This window comes from Lissotriton helveticus, chromosome 1_2, assembly GCF_964261635.1.
Source record: "Lissotriton helveticus chromosome 1_2, aLisHel1.1, whole genome shotgun sequence".
In the NCBI taxonomy this organism is placed as follows: domain Eukaryota; kingdom Metazoa; phylum Chordata; class Amphibia; order Caudata; family Salamandridae; genus Lissotriton; species Lissotriton helveticus.
In genome coordinates, this window is record NC_136058.1 from 304,279,371 (window position 1) to 304,306,146 (window position 26,776).

General features: G+C 49.2%; 1 protein-coding gene across 1 annotated transcript in view; it reads right to left on the reverse strand.

Moving 5' to 3' along the window:
- Positions 1 to 25,921, reverse strand: part of TESK2 (testis associated actin remodelling kinase 2) — a 599,416-nt gene extending 573,495 nt beyond the window's left edge. Inside the window, exon 1 of the mRNA XM_078671787.1 lies at positions 25,812 to 25,921. The gene's annotated coding sequence lies outside the window, so the exon portion shown is untranslated. The remainder of the gene's footprint in view (positions 1 to 25,811) is intronic.
- Positions 25,922 to 26,776: the final 855 nt, after the last annotated feature.

Here is a 26,776-nt window from a genome sequence, read left to right on the forward strand (position 1 = left end):
AACGCATGCTCTGCACAATAAGTCGAATCATCCCAGCCACCGTTATACCAAACAATCAAACTTTTTAAAACAGAAATCAGGTGACTTCTGGTGAACAGTTCGATGCAGGTTACCATTGCATTTAGAGTAATAGGGCTTTCAATGGGTAAAAAGTGAAGAAGTTTCAATATGGGAGACAAATTAAAGTATTTAGGGTTATGTGACCAGTTAGAAATGACATAGGAGGGACGCAGGGGCCCCTAAATAAACTGCATCAACATAATCAAGCCTAAATTGCACCGAGGCACTGAATATGCTTCTCAATAATCTGTAAAAAATCCCCCAAAGTTAAAAGTTGCCAGTAACAAACTGTCAACTTTAGTGACCGGTCCCTTTAAGGATAGGCTGGCATTAATAAAGATATATATTTCAAACTCTGGGACACATAGTAGAGGAGGATATTAAATTATCGATAACGGTTGGTATGTATGGTAGAGGCTAGGAAAAGTTCTGTTTTTTCTGGATTGTGCTTCAAAAAAATGTAGCTCATCCACCACACTGAAGCCCAGTTGCAGGTCACCCACTATGCGATCGTGAACTGGCTGCACTTAAATAGGAGTTGCTCGGACGGCATTTCAAAGCTAGGCTGAGAACTCAAAGAAAAAACCGAAGCAAAAGCAAAATGGCTGTGGATGGAATATTAATAAAAACAAACAAAAACTGCGAGGGTGGGAGGCCAAGGGAAAAAAAGGCTGAGGAACCCTGAACGGAATCTAAGTTGCACCATTCCAATCACATTTCTTTCAAGACTGGCACTGCCACTAACAATATCACCCCAATTAAAAAAATACCAATTATTTTTAAGTGTGCAAATTCAACAATAAGAAAGCATTGGCAAAGCAACTCGATGTCGCATTTAAAATGCGACTACTAAGTGGTTGGCTAACACAATCCTTGTCATTGACGAAATGGTCATTTGCCATGGTCTCCACGAGAACGAACCAGGAGGTTAATACATCTTAATGCAATGATGAAGACGTGCACCATTTTGTGCTGGCCCTCAGCCCATCTTTGACAGTATCCCTCTGCACACAGTGTCCCACGTACACAGACCGAATTGAAACAACGATACTCCTACCACGCACAATAGCACAAGGGTTAAGACACCAATCAAGAAGGATTGCACACGTTACTGGGGAGAGGCCAATCGCCCTCTCCCCTTTAGGACACAGGACTTTCGAACTGTGTGCCTGCAGGGAGGTCAGGTGCCATGAACCATCAAACACTCCATGCCTACAGCCACTCCATACCATGAGCGAGTGCCCTCTCTGGGATTACGCCATGGCCAACAGAGCCCGGTTCCTCCAGTTGAACAACTCAGTAAAACATGAAAAAATATGAGGGGGCTCTCAGGTCGTTCAATTTACTAAAAATAAATAAATAAAAAAGACACAGGCAGGGCGCAATCAGTATAGCAGAGGCAGGGCGGCACAGTCTTTTGTCCGTGCAGATCCTATTACTCATTACCTGGACACAACTTTTAGAATCGGAGTGGATTTAGAAAAAAAAATCAGTGGCAGGTCTATGGCACTACACATGCCAGGAATGCCACATGATAATTCACTCAATGCTGGTCAGAGAATGACTCATATTCACACAGAGTCTGCCAACAACAAACCTGCTTCAATGACCTTTGTGCTTTTCGAACATAAACATTACACAAAAGACTAACCATGGTAAATAAAACGATCAATTGTGGTTGTAAGAGAGCCAAAAGGCATAGAGGACTGAGTTGTGAGGCACTACAAAACAAAGTAAGCGGGGGATCCACGGATAAGACAGACAAGCATGGTAAATATGTATACTGGTAAACAATCACAGCCTTGTGCTTGCCTGGTAGCAGTGCGAGAAGCAAGAACCACTAACCGTTTCATGAATATGCTCCACTGGGTTAGAACCAGGCCATAGACAGCATAATTCACGTACATTCGGGAATTTCGCACTCTGCTGGTTACACAAAATCCCCGAAATTAGGCCACTGGGCTACTTCGCGTAATTACATGGCAAAAATAAATAAATAGCAGTAATACACAGGAAAACAGGCTGTTTGCAAGTGCTTTTGGTTGTGGAGGTTTTTGCACAAAGTCCGTTTTTGTTGCAAAAATTGAGATGAGGACGTATCTCGTGCTAAAAAGTAGTGTCACAGATTTGCATTTTACGTAATTTCAGGTCATCAGCGCTACATATCAGCCTGATTCACAGAAGCAAACTACGCGAATTTCACACACCCCTTTAGAACTTTAGTTGCTCAACTTCCTAGGCATCCTGCCAGGTAGCTTTCACCAGCAGACCGACCCAGTAAAACTGGACATACCGGGAAGAATCTATTTAAGACTACAGAGTACCAGTAATAAGCATCTGGTGATGAAATATAAGGAAGGCAGAAAGCAGCGTTTGCCACGTGAAATTCCCAACTTCCCAGTAAATCCCTAGGCCCTTTTTGTACAGCGCTACATATCAGTCCCCTGGCAAACAGAACCCTCACTATGCCCCCAAAACTCCCAAGCATTTATTTTAGGGATAAACAACTGAAATAGCATTGAAGCATGGAGGGGGGGAGGTCTCTGTCACCACAGAGTAGTGTTTAAAATGATTTTAGAGGAGTAGTCACCCCTCTACTTTGCAATCTACCTAGAATAAATATTCGATTAAGAAAGAACATTGGGGGCGTGGCTTGACCGCAGACCAAGATGGCCACGCTTTAGAGGAGCTACCGACTGAACCTGAAACATCCCTCGGAGTCCCTGCTGAACATTATCTCTTTTTACGGTGTTGGTCGGAGGTGAGGGAGGGTGATCCAGAGGCTCTCTTTCCTCTCCCCACCCCTACCCGAGGAACAGAGTGTGGCGGCGATGCGGGAACAGAGGTAGGGCCACCGCGAGGATCGGCATGAAGAGGAGAACTCTGCCGGAGACCGGTCCAGACGTGACTAATGGCATGACCCCTGCAACAGAACTAAGGCAGTGCGGTCCAGGAGAGGGTGTGCGGCGCTCAGATTGGAACTGCGGATCCGCCCTCAGCAGTAAGGGAACCTACCCCGCTTGATCAGATCAACGCCAACACCAACTTAATATCAAGCGGCTCACGGAGTTAACTGAGGGAGGAGCAGTGCCACACATGCCCTCTAGCCAGCCACACTCTTGCTTGATTCGACGGCTTGGGCAGTATGTAGTGAGGCCCTGTGAAAATACTCTTTACATGAGACAGGCCTATGCTACCGGCGAAGACGACGCAAGAAGACTTGAGGTCTGACCCATAGATGGCAGCTTCAAGGACATGAGGTGGGCTATAATTCGGGCCCCAGGTGGAGGACATCTAGCAGCAGAGTGGGCTGACTAGCCCATGCCACCACATTGCCCTGTTCTTGGCTGGAAGCCTTGCATTGGTGTTTGACAAACCTATGAAGCAGTTTTTGTATAACTCAGCAGTAGTCGGAGAGATTTTGGTGAAACCGAAGGGCGCGGGCCCCTCCCAATCTAACAAGATGGTTTAACTACGCCATCCCAAAGCTCATCGGAATTAACGAGGAAGATGGGGCCAAGGAGCCCTCGCTAGAAGCAATAATGGCGGCTGTCAGACGTGAAGGGCTCACTGGAACCCAAAATAGACTCTGTGTCGGTCGAAGTCACGCTGATAAGAGCGGACCTCTCCAAACTGAGTGACAAAGTCTCGGCTGCCGAAACAAACATTGCCCAGCTAAAGTCCACAACAAAATGTCTGGAGTCACAGGTGCTTCAATTGATGTAACAAGTCTCACACATGGCGTTGAGGCTTGAGGACCAGGAGAGGAGAGCGAAGAGAAACAATATACGTGTGGTGGTGGTTCGAACGGTAGCGGAGGGCCCCAGCGTTGAACGATTCCTGGAAGCCTTCATAATGAATAAGCTGCAACCCAAAACACCGTGGAAATTCTTTTCCATTGAAAGAGTACATAGACCTCTAGTGTCTCCCAACCCACAAACAAGGGGCCGCCTCGAACAATCATTGTAAAAGTATTGAATTACTGTGACAGACGCAATTCTCCAGACAGCCAGAGTGAAAGGGGAAATACAATTTGAGAAAAACCCTGGTCCAATTCTTTCTGGACTTTACTTTTCAAGTACAGCGCCAACAGAGGAGCTTTGAACCAGCGAAAAGGAAACTCAGACAGAAACATCAAGCACATGATGCTTTCCCTGCAAGGGTTTGGGGTATAGCGGATAGCATGACCTGGCATTTTCCATCTCCGGAGGAAGCTTGGGAGTGGGTGGAGAGTTGGCGCACAGTAGGCCGGAACAAAGGCAGAGACCCTGGTCGCTGCCGGGAGGCAAGTAAAAGCGGCACGGAAGATTAAGCTTCGCACAATCAAATGTCCGTAAGGAGGCCCGCGGGTGGATGTGGGGACCTAAATAGGTGGGGCCGCCAATGTAAGAGTGCATGGAACTGCTGGATGATCTAGAGGAGAGATGCTTTCAGTGGCATCAAGCCGGGACATGATGTGAGAACCATCTGGAACCAGGGGTCAGATAGCAGCTCACTGGGACACACCGGGACCACAATTCGAGGAAGGGGTAGGGGGTGGGTTGGGCAGGCTCGGAAGGGAGGAATTAGTCATTTGAATGAGATTACCGATTGTCTTGGTGGGAGGAGTCCACCCCAGTTGAAGTGTAGTTATGTTATTTAATGGGCGACAGGCGCTCTGCAGGCTGGGTAGTTGGGGACTTCACAACCAGATACGCAGGATAGAAGGGAGGGGTGGAGGAGGGACGGTGTTGGGGGATGAGGGGTCGTTTTGTACTGGTTACACGCAGACACCTCAGTGATAAAACAACGTGTGAACTGTTGGACCATGGTGTAACGGGAGGGAACTGGGAGAGGGGCTACACCCCCTTGCAGCCATGGGTTACAATCTAAAATTTTATACCAATACCTATTAGTCAAATACAGTCAATGACGATATGGTTCTGGAATGTAAACAGCCTCAATGGTAAGGTGAAATGCACAGTATCCTTGCAATTCATTAGGAAACATGCCCCGGGCATCATCTTATTACAAGAAACACACCTCAGAGGAAATTAGTGCAAGGCCTGAGATAGATAAGGTTACACTCTGTTGGTGCATGCCAGATATGCCACAGGCTCCTGGAGGGCAGGAGTGCTATGCAGGAAAATGTTCCCCTTTATCCGAGGGGGAAAACATGGACAGACCCCTTGGGCAGATATGAGATTCTGAGCGGCCAATGAGAGGGCCAGACCATTAACCTTTGATCAGTGTATGCCCTGCCGAGGTTGCAGCCTTTCCCCCCCCCCCCCATGTTGAATGCACTGGGATCTCTTCAACTTGAGCTCCCGCAGGGGAGACTGATCCTGGGAGGTGATATGAATGACATGCTTTCAGTTGAGCAGGACATCCAGGGAGGAGGACCGAGGCTCTGGGAGACTTCCTTTTGACAATGGGGCTGGGTGACATCTGGTGCCATCACCATCCTGATCTTAGATAATACACGCACCTGTCCGCGGAACATGGCAGCCTTACATGTCTAGACAACCTGTTCACACACGCTCTCTCCCTGGGTCAGTTCAAGGATGCCAAATATGTATCTCGAGGGATATCTGAACACTTCCCGAAGGAGCCCACGTTAGAAGGTCTTTCGAGGGACTTCATCATGCGCGGATTGACCCGTGGTGCCTCCGAGATCCACAATTTAGGGCCAGCGTCAGGAAATGCACCGACCATTTCTTTGCCGAGAACCTGCGAACAGTGGATTTGAGGTTAAAAAAATGGGAGGCATTTAAAACAGTACTCTGGGACCATGTCTAGGCTCAGATTTGGGCCTCCAAAAAAAAAAGATACTGAAGTGCTCAGCCCATGAGAGTGAGATTTTGGACTTGGTAGCCAAAGCGGAAATAGAGAAGGGTGCACCTGGGGAGGTGACGCACTGCCTCTGCCTGCGCCAGAGAACTGAGGGAGCTACTAGAAAACGATGTCAAGGCCACAGCCCGGACCTCACAGTACAGGATATATGAGATAGGGAACAAGGACAGTTAACTGTTAGCATGGCTGGATAGGCGTGAGACAGCGGCATGGTGTGTCACGGAGATAAAGGATGAACTAGGGGAAAGAATTGTGACCGATTGAGAGACTGCAGAGGCGCTCGCATCCCATTATGAAAAGCTACACACATCTACCTTGGACCATACAGAGTCAGACTGTGTTGACATCCTTCGGGACATCGCCTTACCGGGCCTAACAGTAATAGACAGGGACAGACTGGAGGGCAAACTGGCGATGGAAGAGATTAGTACAGCCACCCGTGGTCTGCAGTCGGGGAAAGCCACAGAGCCGAACAATCTCTCACTGAAGCTGTATACATGCATGCTCAATAAGGCGGTGCCGCATCTCCTTACAATGTTGCAAGACGCTAACCAGACAAAGTTCTACAGCGGGACCAGCGGATTGCAGAGATAGTGGCAATACCCAGAGAGTAGTTAGTAAACAACAAGGGGGACAATGAGGGCTTGATAAAGGTCCACCGTACTTGCCCTGGGCACTAGGTCCTGAGGAATCGGCAACTGATCTATTAGAGATATTTTGTAGGCGATAAACATATTGACCACTAAGGGGTAGAGCGTAATTTTTGTCAGATTAATACAAAATAGTCGCCCTCCTTCTTTTTACTTTTTTTTTTTGTAAAACATTTTTATTGTTTTTATTCAAAGGAAAGAGGGAAGGGAAGAAAGGGGGAAAAGAAAAAGGACAGGCGACAACCCCGCCACAAATCCCACACAGGGGAGTGCAATATGCTAGGAAATGAAATGCAGAGAGCAACCCATATCAGTACAAGCTTCCTCAGATAAAGGTCAATCACGTCTCTCGTGCCTCCTCAAAGGTCCGCAAGAAACTGTCCTGGAGCAGTAAAAAAAAAAAAAGGTGCCTGAAGCCATAGAAATCCTGGGTGCACAAGCTAAGCAGAGTCGCAACTATGGACAGAAACAAAACCCCAACTGGTTCTCCCCCCACCCCCCACCCTTCCCCGGTGGTGACAACACAGCTCCTTCCCCACCACGTCCCGGTGGGAGGACATACAATCCATTCAAACTTGAAACAAGTGCAGGGCCCGTAGAGTGGGCGGGCAAACCGCAGACGGTAAGCCTGATGACAAAAAGCGGACTAATGGGCCCCATCTAAACAGGAAATTTTTAAAGTCTCCCAGGAAGATGTCCGACATTCTCTCCATGCTCAGAAGACCCCATAACCTCGAGTGCCACAGTGATACAGCAGGAGCAAGTGGTTTTTTCCACGCCGCCGCCAGCGTGAGCTTAGCCGCCCCTAGGCAGAGCCATTGAATGCGCTTGTCTGCCTTAGTCTGGTGTTCCAGCAGTGGATCTCGGAGACCCAGTAAGACATGAGCCATCGAGTCCGAGATCGGGTACCCCAATATCTCCTTGATGTGGGAGAGTATCTCCGACCAGAAAGGGCGGATGATTGGGCAATCCCACCAAATATGGCGAAAGTCGCCCAAGAACTGAAGATTGTATCTCCGTGCACATCACTTAATTGTGAAAGTTTTTTATGAACTCAGGGTATCGCTATCCTTGTCGCACTGTGTCTGGCAGTGCCTTAAGTAATAAAGCGAATATGTGATATATGAATCACAAAGGACGCGTTAATTTCACATGAAACTCGAGGGTTTCTTCACTATTTGCAAATCACTTCAACATTGACTTTTAATGAAGTCAATCAAATAAATTCTGGATTTGTCGAATGTTTTTATTTGCATTCGTTTTCAAGTATTTTCATCATTCCATTTGCGATATAATCCTTTTAAAGCATTACTTCATGCCCATTGCATTTCGGGTTTTAGGTAACCCTTCATCAGGGGCCTGTGTCAAATGAAAACATACAGGACCTTAGTAGTCAGCAAAAACCAAACCATGATACAATAATACATAATTCTATACTATTTTGGGACATTGATGTGTTTTGAAGGAAAGAAAACAAGTTATTATCACAAATTGACATATTATTCGAGAGTACTCTGATACTTAGAAATCACTATATATGTAACAATGTTCGTACTACTCATGAACAAAATCATAAACGAACGATAAAATGGGTAGCGTGTCCAGGCTTGGTTGAGACAGCGTGAATGTACTTTATGCTAAAGTGATCGATAGCAAGCCTGTCTAGAGAGAGCTTGTTAACACCATCAGGACAAACCGAAGATCTACCCAAAACAGTATGTGTATTAAAGTATTCGACGGTAGCCAACAAAATCAAGAAAATAATCAATCAGCACTGGATGCTCATAAAAGATGAACCAGATTTGACAAATTTGTATAGCGAGCGTCTGACTTTCGCTTTCAAAAGGTCAAGGAACTTGAAGGAAATGCTAACCACCAGAAAAGCTGTAAAACTGCAACTTAAAGGAATGTCGAAATGTTTCAATTGCACACATTGCAATAATGTAATGACAGGGAATAAATTCATGCACCCCACGAAAGGGTATCATATCAATCTACAATACAACGGTACTTGTGATTCTAAAAATGTTATATATGCCATCAAATGCCCATGTGGCAAAATATACATTGGCCAAACAGAAAGGAAGCTAAAAGTAAGAATATCAGAGCATAAAAGCAACATCCGCACAAAGAACACTAAATCAGTGGTAGCCACTCATTGGCTGGAAAACAATCACCAAATAGCGCAACTAAAGTTCACTATACTGGAGGTATTACCACAGCGCTGCGACATGGATCCTATGAAACAACGATTACAGGCAGAATTCCGCTGGATCAAAAAACTTAATGCCCTACAACCAATGGGGCTTAATGACAGAATTGAACTAACATGTTTTCTTTGAACTATAGACACAACTTTGAACTTTGAGGTCTCCTCCATCCTTTATATGACCCATCAGAATTTTTTCATTACGAAATTGCATTATAATGCTTGTACTACTTTAAAAAATTGTTTTCTTTTTCTTTTTCATATTGCACATTTGTTTTCATTGAAACACACACATAGTGAATTTTGTACTAGACGTTAAGCATGTGAACACTCCACAGTATCGAATCCGATGTTATCGGTTTAGTCATTTGAGGCATAATCATAACGTATGTCACATAAACGCGTGACTTATACACACTCACGACATTCCCCGTCTGTGTCTCAGCTAGCTTATGAGATTTTCCCTATTTAGATCTCAATCGGAAATTTCCGCGATTGCACCTCGAAGACGGATTCGATCACTCTCTTGCACGTTCGGTGCATTCCTTTTGTTTATTTATCTGACCCACATCACGTGGTTAAACTTCTGACCAATCACTACACACCTTACGAATCTTCAGGTCCAGATGACCGTTCCCCTCTACATGTCTATTTTTCTGGTATTCATAATCAACACGCAATTGTCCAACCAACATTTATTGTTTTCCACAAGGGTGCACACACACCATTTGATCAATTATGTTTTGAACGCTGACATTCACCGCGAACATCACAATCACGTGACCGCCAGTCTTAGCTATAACACCCTCACTGATAGGTTCTCCAAAATACAGTCCAATACAGCGTTTTCCATACCGCGAGCCTCACGCGTTATCTTTCAAGTAAGTAACAAATGAATTATGTTCGTATTGCTACTAAACTCGCCCAAGAAGCCACACCCCCTCCAGCAACGATCCGAGGACGTAGAAAAAATGCGATGGAGTCTAGAGGGATACAGATACCAATCATACATGGTTTTCAGATGAGCTTCCCTAAGGCTCACAGAATGGTTGTACGCTGCTACATCCCTCCAAAGATGTTTCCATTCCGTATCAGAAATGTCCCGTTCCAAAAGACCTTCCCACCGCTCCATATATCGAGGTCGCGGGGCGATCGCGGTGCGCAGAAGTAGGCTATATATGAACGAGATCGCCCCCCGCATCGCAGAGGTGCGAAGCAGGAAGGATTCGAAGAGAGAAAGCGGACGAGTAGCAGCCTCTCGAACCCCCTCCGAGGTCGCCCAGTGAAGGAGCTGGGCATGGCGATAGCGTTCTGTGATCGGCAGGTCATAATCGCGCATACAATTGTGGAAGGTGAGGGGAACATCCCCATGGAACAAGTGCGTAAGTGCCCGACATCCGACCTCACGCCACTGGCGATAGGGGCCCTCCTGAGCGGCCGGTGGAAAGGCCGGATTAAAGTGGATGGGGGTGAAGGGAGACGGAAAGGTGGTCCAACGATCGTCACCAGTGACCGTATCCCACACCTTTAGAACCGTGCTAGTGGGAGTGCTGATGTAAGCATTCTTTGGTCGATCCATTTTGGGCTTCCAAGCTAAATCCCAAATCGATCTACCCGCCACTGCCCGGTCCATATGTAGCCAGTGCTTCTCTGAGAGTTGTTGGGTCCATTCCACTATCACCCGCAACTGTGCAGCCTTGTAATACAGAAGCATGTCCGGGAGTCCAACCCCTCCCCCTCCCCCCTCGGTCGACGGAGCGTCGTAAAAGGAATCCGAGCCCGGCCCCCTTGCCAAACAAACTTCAGCATCATCGTCTTCAGGCGGCGGAAGAAATCCACGTCTAATGGAATAGGGAGGGCCTGGAAAAGATAAAGGAATCTAAGAAGGAGGACCATTTTAAGAGCATGTATTCGGCCGAGCCACGAGAGGAATTTGGGCTTCCACCGATCTAAGTCGCAGCGCACCGACGCCAGCAAGGGAGGAAAGTTAGCTGTAAAGAGGGAGCCCACAGTGGGCGTGAGGCAGACCCCCAAGTACATCAAAGAGGTGTGCGTCCACGACAGATTCGTCAATAATCGCAGCCGGTCCACCTCTGTAGGAGGTAAGGTCAAATTCAAGACATGGGATTTGTCAAGGTTGACCCGGAAGCCCGCCACTGCCTCAAACTGGGAGAGCTCCTCGTGGACAGGCGGTAGGGATTGAGCAGGATCAACTAAAGATAACAGGACGTCATCTGCAAAGAGAGATATCTTGTGCTGTTCCCCTGTGAAGGGAATGCCCTTGATGCGTTCATTCTCCCGGATCGCCAGCGCCAGGGGTTCGATACTCAGGGCGAAGAGGAGAGGGGAGAGAGGACACCCCTGCCTCGTACCTCTAGAGTGGGGAAACGCAGCCGACCGATGACCGTTAACCAACACCCTCGAGGTTGGTTGATGAAAATTCGCTTGGATCATCGTGAGGAATTGGCGTGAAAAACCAAAGGCAGACAGGGTGCGAAACAAAAAACCCCAGTCGACTCGATCAAAGGCCTTTTCCGCATCCAAACCCACCAGTACAGCAGGGATGCGGAATCTAGAGGCCTTCTCTATCAGGTGTATCACCCTTCGCAAGTTAACATGGGTCTGGCGTCCCTTAATGAAACCGGACTGGTCCGGATGTATAATGGCCGGCATCAAATCCTGCAACCGGCGGGCAATGAGAGAGGAGTACAGCTTGGCATCTACATTCAACAAGGCTATAGGGCGGTATGAGGCGCAGCTGGAGGGATCTTTCCCCTGTTTGGGGATCACAGAGATCAAGGCCTCAGCCATAGTACCCGAGGTCTCCCCGGCGGTCGCCATGCTGTTGAAAAGTAAGACCAGGCAGTCGACAAGTTCCGAAGCAAACGACTGATAAAAATAAGCTGTATACCCATCTGGACCAGGGGCTTTATTGGGTTTCAAGGCCTTGATCGCCATAAGGACCTCTTCCCAAGTAAAGGGGGCCGCCAATTGGTCATTGCTGACGGCAGAGACCTGCGGGAGTGGGAGGCCTAACAGAAAAGCTTCTTGCGCACCCACATCGAGAGAGTCACCCTTATACAGCGTCTCATAGAATCGTCCAAAGGTATCCGCTTTGTCCCCGTCCCGATGACGGATCGTGCCTCCCGAGTCCCGGATCCCCCCTATATATTCCCTCTCCCTCTTTTCTCGAAGCTGGCGAGCCAGATGCCGGCCCACTTTGTTCCCCTGAGCATATGACCCTCGGCGCAGCCGTAGGAGGGTGAGCTCAGAACGGTTGGTGTAATGCGCCTTCAGCTTCCCCCTAACAGCCGACAGTGGACGAAGAGTCGTGCGGGAGGGGTTCAATTTGTGGGCCCGCTCAAGTGTCGCAAGTTCAGCCTCTAATGTCTCCCGTTCCACCCTACGCAAGCGGTTGAGAGCCGCATTAAGTCCTATGCAAGTGCCCCTCAGAGAGGCCTTACAGGCATCCCAAGTGTTAAACACCGAGGTGTCCGAACTTGGGTTAAGCGTCAAGAAGTCCCTAATGGCTATCCTCAATGCCTTACAAGAGCCCTCGTCCCGCACTAGAGCTGCTGGGAAGTACCACTTTCGGTAACCGTCCCCCCTCACCGACCACTGAAGCTGGAGCGTCATCAGGCCATGATCCGAGACAGAGAGAGAATAAATCGTAGAATCCCGGACATCTCCCCGTAGGGCCTGACTCACAAAAACATAGTCTATGCGGGAGTAGGTGTGATGCACATGAGGGAAAAACGTATAATCCCTGGTCTGTGTATTCACCGCCCGCCACCCATCTATGAGTCCCAGTTCTTCCATCCTATTTTTAGTCACAGCGGAGAAGACGCCAGAGTCTGACCTTTGGGCACGGGAACTATCCACGGCCTGGTCCCACACCATATTAAAGTCCCCCATAACAACTAGTTGGCCCTCCACAAAGGTTCCCACCGTATCCAACAGTCCCTGAAGAAAATTATTCTGCTGGGCATTGGGCACATACACGACCACAAACGTACACAGGCGTCCATGAAGCATTCCTTTAACCATCAGCCACCTGCCATCTTTATCACTACTCACTCCCAGAGGCTGGAATTGGATGGAAGACCTAAATAAAAGGGCCACCCCTCTATGTTTTGTAGAAGCAGAAGACCTATATATGAGGGGAAACTGCTTATGCCGGAGCCGGAGCTCATCTCTACGGGCCAGGTGGGTCTCCTAAGCCCCACCACATCCAAATGATGATCCAGCAGATATTTCCACAATTTCAGGCATTTCTGCGGGGAGTTAAGGCCCTTCACGTTCCAAGTTCCCACGCTAATAGGCATGTAAGCAAATCCGGCCCCCCGACTCTACAGTAGCTAAATCCAGCAGGCTCCCACCCCCCCAGAATACACCTCTCCAGTCCGCACTCATGCCAGGGAACCCCCCCTCCCCTCCCAGGACCGGCACCCCCCAGACCACTCCCAGCTCTCGTGCCCAAGCCGACAACAAGCCCACAGGGCCCAGCACAGAGCGACGAGCGCCCTCCACACCCAGTAGCAGCGGCCCAGTAGACAATCCTGCACATGCACACCCGTCCATTCGTTATCACCACCCCCCCCCCCCCACACACACCTACCCCCATTCATCCAACAACCCCCCCTCCCTCCCCACCCGGTACCCCCCCCCTCTCCCCAACTCCCCAACAACCCAAAATACAAACCAAATGAGTCCCGGAGTGAGAAAGTCTCCCAAGGGGCGTAGATGGGGACCCAAGGACGGGTCTCCTAGGGCCAAAGACCGGGGTGTCTTCTCAGAAAGTACATTCATAACCCCGTCACCTGCGAGTGCGTGCCCCTCCGGCACCAAGGCAAGCGAACTGAAGATCAGGCAGCCCCAGAGCTCTGTTGTGACGGTGGAAGCGTGCCGGAGGCCACAGATGCCACTGCATTCCCCCGCTCCTGAAGGCTAGTCGTGCGGTCCGGCCTCCTGCGATTCTCTGGGCCCACCCTGTGCCAGGACGAAGAACGGCGCCTTCTCCGCGGCGAAGGACTCCGACGATCAGGCGTCGGGGACTCATCCCCAATCCCCAATAGTTCCTTTGCTTCCCGGAGAGAACGAATCTGTGCAAGCCTGTTCTGCCAACGGAAAATTATTCGGAAAGGGTGGCCCCAGGAGTAGGAGATATTGTGCTCTCGGAGATATGTAGTGACGGGACGGAACTCGCGCCGCTTTTGGAGTGTCGACGCGGCCAGGTCCTGATAAAGCGGAGGTCGATGCTCCCGAAATTGCAGGGAGGGGACATCACGGGCCTTCCAAAGGATCCTTTCTTTGACTTGAAAGTCGTGGACACACACCAGGATGTCAGGGGGGGGCCTCCGTTCCGCCTGGGCAGACCCACTCTATGAACCCGATCCATCCTGATCTCCTGCAAATCTTCCTCGCCCAAGATCTGAAGGAAGAGAGCCTGCACATATTCTCGGAGATCTCCCGCTTCACCGTCCCAGGGGACCGCCCGAATGCGAATGTTGTTCCGGCGGGAACGGTTCTCAAGGTCTTCAGCATGGGCCTGCAAATCTATATTCTGTTCCATGAGACGGAGGACGTCCTGTTGCAGCAGATGAACATCATTGGCCATACTGAGGTCGTGGTCCTCCAGGGTGGACACCCTTTCCCCTATGCTGTCGACATCCCTCCGCACCTCGCGGAGATCCGACGTGAGCTGGGTTCGGAGCTCCGATATGTCGACTTTGATGGAGGTAAAGAGTTCCTTCATGAATGCCTTCGTTGCCGGGGCCTCATCGTCAGATCTCCCCGAGGATGAACTCTGGCCCGGGGAGGCCGGGGACTGAGAGCTCTTGATAGTCCCATCCTTCCCAGGTTTCCCTTTGCGTGAATTAGCAGCCATCTCTGCCCCAGACCCTCGCCCCCAGGGGGCCGAAAGAACGTCCCGGAGCGGGACGGCAGGCAGGCCAGCGAGGCCCACAGCACCACCAGCCGCTTCTCGAAGCTCCAATATCCCAAAGAATTTTGATGAGGCAGGCCCCTCGACCAGCACCTCGAAAGCGGCCACAGGGGGGAGACACGTGGCAGCGCCAAGGATTCCGAGCCGCCAGTAATGCAGTTCAGCTAGGCCCACAGCCCAATAAGTCGATCAGCGGTCTCACCCTCCGCGTCCTTGATCTGGCTCCAGGCCCCGCCGCCGTTCCGCAAGTCGTTTACCGGGTCCGCTCCGCCTCTGGGGACCCGGGCGCCAGGTAGACCCTCCGCCCGGGGGACGCTCCACTTCTCAACGCCGCCACTGCAGCAGTACTGTAGAGCCTGGCAAAGCAGCCCAACAATAGTTCACCTAAGGGGGCTCCGGGCTCAAGCGCTCCCCTCTCCAGGTCGTCGCTGCCGCCGGGTCAGGTAGTCCCCCGGAGCCAAAGCAAGGCCGCCTCCCGCTCCGCAGCCTGTCCGCAGCACCTCCGCTCACGGGGGGCCAAGACCGCCCCTGCTGTAACAGCGGACCGGCCACTGAGCAAAGGCCGAGCCCCAGGAGCCGCGCCGGCCGCCTCCCGGACCAGGCCTCGAGTAGTCCGCCGGCCGCGCCTCCCCTCCAGCTATCGCGGGCCACAGGCCCCGCCCCCACCGGAGGTCCAAGGCCCCAGAGTCGGGCAAGTGTCCGCTCGCGACCAGAAGGAATTTAGGGTGCCCTCGGGCCAGCTCGGGCTCCCCTCTCACCTCCTGCCTCCTGTCGCCGAGTCGCTCCAAGCCTTCTCCCGCTGTAGGCGGCCCCCGCCCGGAGCGCCGTGTAGGCCCTAGGCTCCAGGCAGCGTCGCTGTCTCGGGGATCGCGTCTCCCATTTCAGGGGGTCTCGAGAGTCGCCCCCAGCGTCGCACCTCACTCCGGAGGGGGTCAGGAGCAATTTGTCGGCTGAAGGGACTTCAGGTGCTGCCGCTGAACAAAGCTAAGCAGGGTCGGGCGCCGGAGGGGACTCGCAACGCGTCCTACTCCGCCGCCATCTTGGCCACGCCCTCTCTTTTTACTTTTTAATCAGGTTGTGACCTCTGCAGAATAAAAATAATTATAGAGGATTCCCTTACCTGTTTTAACCCACACACCACATCTTACCAGGCCCCTCACACCGACAGCAGCTATACGGCAAGGAAAAAAAGATCTCCGCTAAAGAGCCCCTTTATGGGTGCCCGTCGAGCATTGCATCGCTGGCTCGACGAGGAGCAGACCCATATGATAAAGGATGACACCTAGCTTGCTGGGTGTGTGAGGGTCCTAGGTCCGAAAGGAGGTATTCCCCACCTCCCCACCATTTTGAATACTCACCAGGTGGCCAACTTGACACCCAGGAACACCGTACCTCTTTTGTCTTCTAGTGATACCCAGAGTGTGCAAGCCCCCCCAACGAGTTGCAGGTCATATCGACCAATATCCAGCCGTAAGATTGATGTGAAGGTCCTAGCAAAGGTTCTTGACATGCGCTTGAATATGGTGATCTCCTCCCATGTACATGCAGATCAATCAGGCTTTATGCCGCGCAGGGGTACTAGACTTAACCTGCGCAGACTATTCGGGATCCTGCATGTCACAGAGTCAAATCCTTTGGTGCCATCGGCTCTGCTGTCCCTGGATGCCAGAATGGCTTTTGACCGCCAAGACACATTGATATGGGACATCCCAGTGGGCGATGAGTGGGAAGAGCACATATCCTTACACACAGATGACATTCTGGTATATGTCCAAGGTCCATGGTAGTCTAGCGACAATTCTGCAAATTTTCCGTATTTCTGGACACTTCTCTGGATACCGCATTAATTGGGTTAAATCCCTCTGTTCCCACTAGTAAGGGGACCCCCAAACTGAAGTCAAGGCGCAAGGTCCCTATAGTGCTGGACAGGTTTGAATACCTGGGGATAAACATAACTAGGAACCCTCAGGCGTTTTATGATCAAACCTACTACCCCTGCTGGAAAGATTACAGAGGGATGCTCAGCGTTGATGGATGCTGCCTTTAACGTTAATGGGCCGTGCCACCCTATTTAAAATGAGGACACTCATGCCAGATATACGTCTTGCAGAACGTCCCATACCAGATTCCAGCATCATTCTTCCGGTCGATCGAAGCCGAGTTACGATTTCTGTTGTGAAGTGGAGGGGCCTCACGCAGATGGTCACGGTGAATGACTGTGCCTTTGGGGACCAGACAGTTCCAGCTTTTAGAGTCGAAAGGTCATATATGGGGGACATGGGCCACCCTTTCTTACTCTATGACAGAAACAAGATTTGTGGTCCACCGGCACACACACAGACAGTAGTTAAAGTCTGGCAGGAAGCAAAAAAATACCCGGGCTGGGAGGGCCGGCTGACGGCAATGACTCCCTTGTGGGCCAACGACCAACTTGGTGAGGTGACCAAGTTGATGGGTTTCCGTAAATGGGATCTTCTAGGTTTGGGAAAACTGGGGGATGTTTGGAGGAACCAGTCATATGTGACATTTGCAGTCGTTTAACAGAATTATGAAATGAGTACCGGGAATGGCTGCGATATTTGCAGCTGGGCCACGCGCTACGGATTCACATCTGTGAGTGTGAAGACTTGATTGAAGCAGCCTGCCTGGAAGACAGACTCCTGGCGGACCCCTTGGAGGGGAAGGCAATTTCCTTAGTCTACAAAAAGGTGGTAAATAAAGCCCCGGACCCCCTGGGACTGCTAAGAGGAACATGGGAAGGTGACGTGGGCACATTAGATGACGCAGACTGGGTAGAGGCCTTACAGGGCCCTAGTGAAGTTGCAATAAGCTCCCACTTCCGACTGATTGTTAAAGGTCTTTTATAGAATATATTGCTCCCAGGGGTTGCTGTGTTGCCTGGGCACAACTGAGTCATCCCTATGGCACAGGGGGTGCGGACAGGAGAGTATGGTCTATCACCTATGCGGGAGCCCGGAGACGCAGAAATACTGGGGCAAAAATCAAGAGTCATGGCGCAGGTGAAAGTTCCCCCGACGCCGAAGTGGTTCCTGTTAATGATTACCAGAGAGGAAGATTGGCCCAGGTATACTAAAATATGGTTAACACTGGCAGAGGTGAGGGCAAAGCACAACATAACAAGGTGCTGGGAGGCCCAGGCACTACCATTAGGGGCGGACTGGCAAACTGACCTAGACTGGTGTTGGATTGCAGAGCACACAAAAAAATCAAAGTAGAGGATGCCCGAAGAAATGGGAAATGATTTGGGGACAGTGACAGGCTTACAGAGGGCTGTAAGATTGCTCCAGACAGGCGGGCGGTAGCCCATTGCTAGTGTTGTATCCTCTCTGTGTGCAAAATGTCAATTGTAAACTCATTGGATAAATATTACTTGTGACAATTGTATCACCTGTGTACTGCTTGTTGAAGTGTTTGCAATAAAAACATGTTTAAAAGAAAAAGAAAGCAAACAATAACCCAAACACTCAAGTCCTCCCTGTGGTGTAGAGGTGTGTACGAGCAGAGGTAAAACATATCACATTAACCAGAAGAGACAATAAAGTACAGGAGAACCTGCAAACATGGGGGCGGTGGGTTAACTAGAGGTTGTCTTGTTCAATGGTTGCCAGAAACTATTCGCTCCGTGCTAGGGTTCGGGGGCTTATAGTGGCACTGTGAGCTAGTTGGTCTATAGGCTGACATATCCTGTAGAGGTGCCTGGAATCAATCTAGACACCAATCCCTTAGTTTGTTGTCCAACAAATGTGCAGATCCTATGTATTCTTAGGAACTACACACCAGTCTTTATCATTAGCTTGCCACTGTAACTAATTCCTTTCCACTGTAACTAATTCAGGCCTACCATATTGAACACAAGCTTTCCTACAGAGCATCAATCAGGCATACAGGGACAAAATTACAAAGGTATATATAATTACATAGGTCAGAGCAAAACACTCTGTAACCTAAAGGGGTTAAACAAGCATTATTACATTGTAACCCTTCTATTCCCGCAGTTTTCCAGAGGGGGCAGCCAGACAAAAATCCTTGCCTACATCAGAGATTGGTGAGACGTAACAGAATACCTCCCTGCAGAAATTGATACAGGGTAATAACAATCCACCATTGGTTACTGACTTTAAAATATGCTTTTCAAAATAGGAATGTTGGGCCTGCTCATTTTGTAACTGCCTTTTGATGTACCTCGTTGTGTGAGTGCTGAGTCTCCTTTCCAAGTGTTTTTTCCTGCTTTACTGAGTGCCTCATCTTGGGAGTGCTGAATTTCTTTTATTTGGGAGTGTAAATGCAAGACAGGCACATATTGTAGAAGTGAGTATATAGCAAATCGGTGTTTCTAATGTAATTAAACAAGTTCAGGAAGTACACCGGCGCTCTGAGGTGCACATCAATAATTTGCATGTGACAGATTTAAATCCCACAAGACCGAGCAAAAGGTTCAGGCATTTTCTGTCCAGATTCAGGTGTTACCCGCAGGGCACAAGGAACAATGCTGGTACGATAGCTCTATCACCCTTCCGGTGTGTTCTCCTTATTGCAGACAGCTATCTACCTCTCCTATCCCTTCCCCCATCAGTGCCCTAGTCGCTTGGCTAATATGAGATTCCATTATAGGACAGGAGGCTTCTGATTATGCTTCTCTTTCTTTTATTTGCTATTCGCAGCAGCCAATGAAAAAAGTTTTGTATGCAAATAAAACTACATTTCCCATGATGCTTAGATATACATCATATCCTGTATGACCCTATAAGAGCCAACATATTCTGTTACTGAGCCTCTTTCTTTGCTGCTCACACAGAGTTAAGTCACTTTCTCCTTTACTGCATTACTTGTTGATGTGCTTGCAATTGTTTATGCAAATTGATTATCGCGCGTTCTCGAGCTTAATTGCTTTTCGCCCACTGGGGCGCAGTGTGGATTACGCTCCCGCTGGGAGCAGGGAACTGTTACGGTTGTTTATGCCTGCTCGGGCAATGATTTAAATACCACACTGTCTCCGGCAGTGTTTAAGCTTTGATGTGTGTGCATTCCCTCCCGCTTCCGCTCCTGGCTTCCCTAATGTGCAGGTGCATTAATTATTGGAGAGCTTGTTCGTTCCGACGTGCGTAGCCCAATTGGGCTAGTTATTGGAAGGATTTGGGCTATGCACGTCACATGCGCCCCTAATTAGCCTGAGGCTTATTTTGCAGATATTTTGCATGCGGAGCAGACCGATTTACGCCCGATTGGCTGCAATAACCTTCTGGCCCTGGAGTGAGCACACACTCCCTGTATTCATTATTTGGCACTCTACGCCCTGTGGGCTGGAATAATCGTGTATACAGCATCTGTTGAGGAGCTAGGTACCTTGTCTCTTCTAGTGTGCATTGGGTTGGCTCCCCCCTTACTCCTCTATATTACTCCACATACTTATATTATTTACCCCTCTAAGATAAAACAGTACGGATGACGGTCAGATTAGAGGATGAAGGTCCATATCAGGAGGAGTTTTCCACACCTTCTTTGGAGGACAACATTGTTGAGGCTCTAGACGCTTCGGTCCAAGAGTCTGTCAATCGGGCCGTTGAGAAAGCAGTACCTGTGACTGTGTTGAAACCTATTACGAAACAACTAAAGAGGTTTGCTAAGCGACATGGTTTGACTGAACCAGCAGCACCCCAAAAGGATGACACAGCAGGTGACCCTAAAGTTGGGTCTTGGCCTCATGCTAACGCCCTGTCAGGACTACCCAAAGCTTCTACTCCACCTAACAAGGGCGGTAAGGCTAAGCGCCAGGAGCGCATGGACATGGATACAGACACTGACACCACAGGGACGGACACCCCCGATAAGGAAACTCCCCCAAGAAAAAGTCACGAAAGACGAAGAATGTGGAGCATGACCTATCCCAGGGTTTAAACACCCCCTTCACTTTCAATGCCGCCAACATCGTACACCCTAGGTTGTCGGATTGGGCAGCGGCTCCGGAGGTTGCTGCCTACTTACACGACAACCTGTGCAAAAGTTTCAACAAAGATGTGCGTAACATGTTGCGTTCAGTGCCCTAGACCCGATATCCCGGGTAAGGTCGCGGAAACTGTCAGAGTCCCCTGACATAGATACAAGCCTCCTAACTTTCTTGAAGTTCACGAAGGACCCCATGAAGGGAATCGATCGCGCCTGGCGAGGCTGCCAGGACACACTCCTGGACGTGGCGGGTCATTAGCCAAGATTCTGGAAATGGCCTTGGAGGCGAACGCTCCCATGGATCCCGACATGCTGGCAGGATGGACCCAAAGGGCCATATGTTTGTTGGGGAATGCTAATTGTGCTAGCTCCACTGAGAGGCTCAAATCTCTCCTTATGCGGATGGACTTGAATCTCACTGAGCTTGCCCCTGCAGAACCTGCTCTTCTAGCAGAGGGTAACCTCTTTGGGGAGCGTTTCGTCAAGAACGTCTTCATGTATGTGGGCACATTCATGTCCCTGGACAAGGCCCAAACTAGCAGTATGCGTGCTTTTCAAGCTGGCCTTTTTAACTGGGCCGGGCGAGGCAGAGGACGCTCGCCAGGCCGTCAGTTCTTTCAAGGTCCTCAACAAGAAGAATACGGCCGTGGCCAAGGAGAGTGGGACTCCACTTGTGGTGGAACATTCTATCCCACGAGACAGCATTTCAGTAGGAGATGCTTAAACAGAGGCAGGCAGCAAGGGGGCTTCCAGGCTTCAGAGTCTACCGGTAGGTGCTATTGACAAATTTCTATTACGCTTGGGGGGTTGCACTTAGTTTTTCACTCACAATTGGGCTCCGATTTCACAAGATGCATGGATTTTACAAAAAAATCAGGGTTTTCAACTAGAATTTTATCAAGACTCCATTCCAAGCCACTCATCCCGGACAGCTCTCTTTTTCCCAACAAGAGGGCGAATTTATAGATCCAGAAATAAGCGAATTGCTGCAGTAACGCGCTACTGCATATTGCGACGATGGTCCTCGCGGTTTCTGCAGCAATATTTTCTTAGTACAGAAGAAAGGAGGAGGTCACAGATTAGTATTGAATCTCAAGGAGTTCACCCAGTACATGACCTACAAACATTTCAAGATGGAGGGCATCCATCTTTTGGCAGATTTACTGAAAAAAGGGGACTGGATGGTCAGGTTGGATCTGAAAGATGCCTACATGTCGATCTCTATTTTTCCTCCCCACCATCGTTTTCTGCAGTTTCAATGGCGGAACCGGTGGTTGGAATACTTGGTCCTTCCTTTCGGGATTTCCTCGGCACTGTGGTGCTTCACCAAGGTGATGAAACCTGTGATAGCTCATTCAAGAGAGCAGGGCGTCTGCATGATAGTGTAGCTAGACGATATACTTATCATGGCTCAAACTCCAACCCTAGCTGCGCAGCACTTGCGCATAACCATGTTTATTCTTCAAAATGTGGGATTTGCGATCAACGAACCTAAATCAGCTCTACGCCCCTCTGAGACCGTAGTTTTTCTAGGGTTTGTCATAGATTGCGAAAAACAAAAGAGAGAGCGAGAATGTAGGGGTAAGTCCCGATCCCCTGGGTAAAGTTACAAATACTATGTGAACGGACCCTGTTATAGTGCGAATCGATCAATCACAAGTGTGGTAAGTCCAAGGACCCATTAGGTGTATTTAAAAGACCCCTCACACACCAACCTGGTTGGTGTCATGCTTCATCATTGGGGTCCCAACCGGGGTGCCTAATGATGCCCGGTTGTGCTACGACACCTGATTACAGCGTAGCGGGTGTGGTGTGAATGTGTGAAGTGAGTGTTAAAAATACCTCTGAGAATCCTTGCCAAATAAATGTATTAGTGGCGGCTCAGGGTATTGTTAAAAGGCTATGTGGTGCAACTAACAAGAAGTAATGATCTGTAGTTGTCTAGGTGATGTGGTCTACATGTTTCAGCCCGTTAAAAAATTGAGGTGGGCTTTCTTCAAGACCGAGAGTTAAAAACGTGAGTGGCAAAGTGAAGGCCACGTGAAATGGTGAAGTACTAACACATGCGCTAAGGTGTATGGACCGGGTGTCGGTATACTTACTAAGGTGTGTGCAGGTGAAAACCACTTTTGTCATAGATTCTCTGATGGCCCAACTGAGCCTTCCCGTTCGAAATTGAGGGACATCAAGAAAGAACTCACCACTCTGTTGTCCAAGCAGACAGTCTCCATGCAGACGAATGCCAGGTTTGTGGGTCTTCTAGCATCCTCGATTCAGGCGATATTTCCGGGCCCTCTTCATTATCCAGCCCTTCAGAGGTTAATGATTTAACACCTTTGGAAAGGCTTATCCTACACAGGCTTGATCCTTCTTTCCCAAGAGGTGCGAGAGGAGATTTAGTGGTGGCTGGGCCACGTGGAGGCGTGGACTGGCAGAGCCATTTTCGTCTCTCAACCAGAGGTGGTTATAGAGTCAGACGCCAGCCGTTGGGGCTGGGGAGCGCTGGATATCTCCACAAGGGAGAGTGGTCCCTCCGCGACCTCGAGCTTCAAATCAACTGTCTGGAGCTATTAGCGGGATCGTTTGCGATCCAAACACTGGCCCCCAAACAACTCTCATGTTGCACCCTTCTTCAGATGGACAATATCTCAGGAGTGAGATATATCAACAAGTTGGGAGGCACAAGGTCGTCTTTGCTTGTGGAGATAGCGAAGGACTTCTGGCATTACTGTCAGAGTCTTCAGATTTCAATCATAGTCTAATACATCCCGGGGTAGTCAAACATAATAGCAGACTGGAACTCCCAGTATCTCAAGGACTGCAGCGATTGGCAGCTCCAGCCCCAGGCATTGTGTTGGTTACAAGCGATAAGGAGCAGCTGCGAGATAGACCTCTATGCGTCCAGGCTGAATCGACAGCTGCAGAAGTTTATCAGTTGGAGACCAGATTGGTTAGCAATGGCGACAGATGCTCAGGACTGGTCCATGGGTCTGAATTACGCCATTCCCCCCTTCATCTTGATTCCCAGGGTGACAACATGGTCACCCGCCAAATGGCGGAGGTGATTCTAATAACCCCCTGTGGAAGTCACAACCCGGGTTCCCAATATTATTGGAGATGAGCTGCGACTCCCCCAGGATGGTCCTGTGGTCCTCGATTATGCTCCAGGGCCCTCATGGAGAAATGCATCCGATAAATTATTGGGGCAGATGTCCCTGATGGTCTGGAGGCTTTCAAGTAAAGATGGGAAATGCCGGGATTTTGGGACAAAGCTGCGGCTTTCATCAGTCAGGCCTTGGCTCCCTCCACAAGGAAGCAATATTCTTCAGCCTGGAAGGGCTGGGTTCATTGGTGCGTGGAACGACACGTGGATCCCGTGGGGGCAGACCTACCCTATGTTGTGAATTTCTTATGTGAAAAAGCGTCAGAAGGCTTGGCGTACCGTTCGGTTAACAATTTCCTTTCAGTCATTTCTTCTGGGCACTCCCAGATAGATGGCAAACCCCTGGTGATGCACCGGTAATCTAAAAGTTATTAAACAGTATTAGGGTAGTGAATCCTCCCAAGCCAAAATACTCCTCTCTGTGGGATGTTTCTCTAGTTCTTTCCTTATTTGATGAATGGCCAGCCAATAATTTATTATCAAAGAAGCAATTAACGTGTAAGTTAGCAATGTTGTTATGCCTCTCTGCCTGTCGACATTCCTCCAACGTGAACGCTCTGAATCTTACTGGTAGAGTATTTACTCCCGAGGGAGTTTCATTTAACATTACTGCCAGGACTAAAACATTGTAAAGAAATGCAAAACTATGTGTGGTTCAGTGCCTCAAGGCCTATGAGGAATGTATTTGGTCTATTCGAGCTGATGGTTCGGCACAATTGCTGATTGCTCTGCAGAAGCCCTATAAACCTGTGTCTGCGGCTACCATAGCCAGATGGTTAAAGTATCAGGTTGCTACGACGATTCGGCACTTATCCATTAGAGCCATGACGAAGTTCCTATAAGGAACGAAACACGTTGGCTGTGTGAAGTTCTTGGTAAACATTACCGAAATAAAGAATATAATTTGGACTAAGAGAACTTGTGTTGGATTTCAATAAGTGCGCCTTCCGCCTTTCTAAGAACATAATGACCAGAATTACACCCTAGGACGACGGGGACAGGAAGTGTGTTGCACCGGAGTTAGAATCATAATTGTACTTGTGTTTTGGTTGTGCTAAACCTTGGTTGGTCGTCCTGTTCTTTAGTTTGCCTGCTAGATTACAATATGCACTATGTGAGCGTCATACGTTGCAGGGAGAGAAAAAACTACAGAAAAACATCTGAAAAAAGCAAACACTCTTAGGGATTGCAAGAAGTAAACATCTGAAGTTTAACGAGGACTGCATCACTGGCAATCATTACCTTATGGGTTGATTTTGTTAAGAAATTGTCCATGGCTTTGACTGTATCATAGAGCCTAATAGGGGCCCTCTGGGGTGAACACGGGGTGGGGGGGGGAGAGGACTCTGAAGGTGGGCATGGAAGATGCAGGACAGGAAGGGTGGGGGGGAGAGGACTCTGAAGGTGGGCATGGAAGATGCAGGACAGGAAAAGAGCAAACGACAGGAGGATGACAAGTAATAAGGGGAAGGCAGAACAGAGGGTGGAAGGCAGAACAGAGGGTGGAAGGCAGAACAGAGGGTGGAGGGCAGAACAGAGGGTGGAGGGCAGAACAGAGGGTGGAGGGCAGAACAGAGGGTGGAGGGCAGAACAGAGGGTGGAGGGCAGAACAGAGGGTGGAGGGCAAAACAGAGGGTGGAGGGCAAAACAGAGGGTGGAGGGCAAAACAGAGGGTGGAGGGCAAAACAGAGGGTGGAAGGGGCACAGACAGGCCAGAGAGTGCGGGCTCGGAAAAGTAAGAGGCTGTATAATGAAGAAGAGTGTTGCGGGACTCCTCAAAACATTAATGTGCAACTTGGTACAAAACAGCACAGGCAGCAGCTGACCCAAGACCTGTCACGCATGGATCGTATTCCTCTAAAGTTAACACTTGGTTCTCGGAGCACCACAAGCCCTGTATTGCTGTACCCTGACCCCCCACGGCGGTGACCCTCGCTCTCGGACAGCTGCCCGTGGCGCTCGACCTCCCCCAGGCCCCTCCTTGCTCACCTGCTCTCCTGAGAGGTACAGCCCCCAAACCCAGCTTCTCTCCGACTGCGACAGACTGTGGGGAAAGAGCCAAGCCAACCAGAGGGCGGGGCACGGGGCGGACACGCCCACTTCCTCCACTGGCTTCCACTTAAGCCTATTGAAGTAATAGAAGAGAGACCTCTGCCATAGAACGTTTCTCCGTTGAGAGACACTCTTGGGGTTTCATTAAAGTGTCTCACCCCCTAAGAAGGGCCAAATAATATACAATGTAACACTTTGAATTCAATACAAATGCTGACACATTCTTGTAAGTGACAACATGGTATTACGGAAAGACTCTTACAGCAACTCAGAATAATGATAGGCGATATTTTAATTCTACATGACAATAAAAGTTACTATATATGTGCAACAAATTGATAGTTGGCGCCGGTTTTTGCATGTAAAATGAACAATCAAATGAGTTTAGTATCTTGGCCAGCATCTACACCATCACTGATGAGCCCCTTCGGTACCATTCCAAGATGGCCGACAGATTTTATGCAGCCCAAGACAAATAGTTCTCTTTTCATTCCTCTATTTTATTTTACCTCTTTATTTACCAAAGCTCGCAGGGGCGGGGTCTTTGTACCTCTTAACACTCAGGTCAGGAACTCATTTTATTAATCGGTTGGCTGACCCTTTTTCAACCAATACGATTACAGAAATATAAACATGTTACTGTTCTCCTGACAAGAGCGCATTAGAAGCGAACGGAAAATAAACACCGAAGCGAGAATCAGTAACATTCGCAGATGTGTATCCTAACACCTATGGGTGTGTATGTCCACATGGGAGAGGATTGGTGGAAACATATGACATGTTGACTGACAGCTGTACGAGCCAATCAATTATTAATATTAAAGTAAGGTTTATAAACAAAGCTGTTTATGGGAGAATGATGGAGCAAGGATTCAAAGAAAAGAAACATGCTCGAATCAACC